Raw genomic sequence first — 3,105 nt, forward strand, 5'->3', positions numbered from 1 at the left:
CTATGTGAAATTACTTTTTTGCCCTCAACCTTTTTTAATTTTAGTTATTATTTTTTGTTATTTATAAAAGAAATGGGCCCACCACTTAGCTCCACCCCACCACCTCCTTCTTTTCTTATTTATTCGTTCATCTACATGCTTTTGGTTTGTGAATTGTTCCTACCCATCGTATCCTTCTCATCTCTCTCCTCTTCCTCTTGATAAACCAGACATTATGTGTTTTTCCTTTGGTTCCATTGTAATATCACTATGTTTTTTAAAAAGTTGTACAATTCTATTGAATGTAAGGTCAATACATGTTTTAACTAGTAATTGTCTTGCTCCTCGTGATGGTAGAGATTTATTATAGCTCATTACAATTAAGATCTACAAAAATAGTTCTTGTAGTAGGGCAATCTAGATTCATAATGATAAATATATCAAAATGTAACTGCATAAAAAATAATACGACGAAATACATAAATTGTCATGTTACATATGATGTTTCATAAAAAACCCTTTTTGCCCTTTAGATATCGGAAGATTTGTTTTACTACTGTCAAATGTGATATATTCGGATAAGATTGGTACCTGGCACATAGAAAAGTTACAAACATAAAATACGGTCTACTAACAGTTAGATAAAGTAGAGAAAAATCATCCCTCAATTCTATTTTAGGTAATACACGGACCAAGCGCGTAACAAAAACAAACAGTAAGGATCTTTCGAGTTAAAGAAATAAGTTAGGGACCAAACACATAAATTACCCCAAACCATATGGACCATTCGTGTAATTTACTCTATAAATAACACATTTTGCAAAGTATGATATTTTTGTGTAGCCTATAGAAAATCAAACGTGATGCTCAAGGCTGTTTTTTTTTTTCGGGGGGGGGGGGGGGGGGGGGGGGAAGTGGGCATCTGGCCCAATTATTATAGGGGCCCATTTTTTTATACTACATTCAGGAATCAGACAAAAGCTTAAGGTGATTCTTTAAAATCTTTACAAAAACATGGTATAAATAACTCATTTTGCAAAGTATGATATTTTTTGTAGCCTACAGAAAATCAAACGCAATGATTAAGGACGGTTTTGAAAAGAGAGGGGGGGGGGGAGTGGGCATCTGGCCCAATTTTTTAGGGGCCCACTTTTGTATACTATATTCATGAATCAGGCCAAAACTTAAGCAATAGTCCATACTCACTCATACTAATCGATCAGTCCACCACGCACCAAAAGGCAGAAACGACAACAGATCAACTGTTGAAGATACACAAGCTCTCGATCATTCATTCAGTCGATCACCTCTAATTCTATGAATAATCAATTAATCAGCGTCTTAGGTTCTCAGTCTGAGTAGTTAGCAAAGTTACATAAGGTTAAAGTTTTTTAGTTTTCTTTTTGTTCCACTTATCAGATTATGTTTATTAGAAACTGAATATTAAATCAGAAATCAGAAATTCTGAATGTTGAATTAGAGTATACATTATCAGAAATCATAATGTTGAATCAGATTATAGTTTTCTACTTTTCTAAATGTTGAGATTTTGAATGTTGAATCAGATTATAGATTATCATAAATTGAATGTTGAAATCAGATTATAGATTATGTTTAATTGAATCAAAAATTTGAACGTTGAATAGAAATTAGATTATTAGAAATCAAAATATGTTAATTGTTTATCAAACTGAAATCAAATTATTAGATTATGTTTATTGTTTAATTGTTTATCAGAAATCAGATGATCTGATTTAGAAACTAGAATATCGTATTATGAATCAAATTATGTTGAAACTTGAAATTATCTGAGACATTGGAAACTGGAGAATTTAGCATCCATATAGATGTTTTGAAGTATTTGAAAGAACTTGATTATTTCCTAAATGCAAGCATTGCATATAGAAGATTGTTGACTATAATAACAGTAGCGGTGACATCTTGAGATAACTATCGATAAACAAATTTTAGAGAGTATAGAGTACAAAGAGTTTAGTTTTACCCTAATTACATATTGTATATAAATCTATTTATTAAAAATAATGAATTAAAACTTATATATTATTTCTAACAAATTATTAAATCAATTAAAAACAGAAATACACTATAAAACTAACATGAAATTAAACTAAAAATAAAAATGAAACTCGAAATTAATAATTCTAAGTATTCAATCCAACAAATGAATCAAACCCAAAAAACTTGTATCATTCTTCATCATAAACAATAATAAATAAATAACTACATGAACTATCAAATTAATTATATTCAAAATAATTTTTTACATTATAAATTTGATTACCAGATTAATTAATTTCATCCTTACATCACCATCTATTCTAATAAATAACGATTTTTTTTACCACATATCATACTCATTCATTTTGCTACTTGTAACTTTATGAGTTTTTTTTTTTTTTTTACACATGACATTTTATGGGTTTTTTTTCCCACTTTACTAAATTTCACATAATATTTATATGTAATTATTGTAATAAATATCATAATGAAGGGATATCAATTTCATTAATGCTTTCCTTTTAATTCTAAAATCCCTAAATTATTTTGATGGCATAATTTACTATAATGCACTAATTAGTACCTATGACATGAAAAAAATTCATTTTCGACTTTAATTTTATGTTATTTACAAACAATTCTTGAACAATAAATTTAATGACATAATTTACTTTAAATTATATCGAGTTATAACATGTTTACTTTTTAACATTTTAAGAGTTGTAACTATCTTAATGATTTAATATTAAGATGTTTTTTTAATGTGGTTTTACTTTTAGACTACCTTCATTGCTCCAAATGGAAACAAACTATTAGCTTTAGATATAAATAAAATGGAAAAGTTTAAATGTCGTTTAAAAACCTTAATTTCTCATTTATTGTATTTAAAAGGTGATATTGAGTAAACTAACCACTATAAATGAGCATTTTAAAGTAAATAATCATTTTTTGGTTTTTGAAGAATGATCGCTTACTCCTGAATGTCCCATTTTGGATTTGATCTTCAAACTTCAAAGTTCTTTTGTAACACCCATAAAAATCAATCAAATTTAAAACTTTTTAAATCATTAAAAAATCAATAATTATTACAAATTTGTTTTCAAAATG

Source organism: Lactuca serriola, chromosome 4 (assembly GCF_051521515.1).
Source record: "Lactuca serriola cultivar US96UC23 chromosome 4, Lser_US96UC23_V15, whole genome shotgun sequence".
Lineage (NCBI taxonomy): Eukaryota > Viridiplantae > Streptophyta > Magnoliopsida > Asterales > Asteraceae > Lactuca > Lactuca serriola.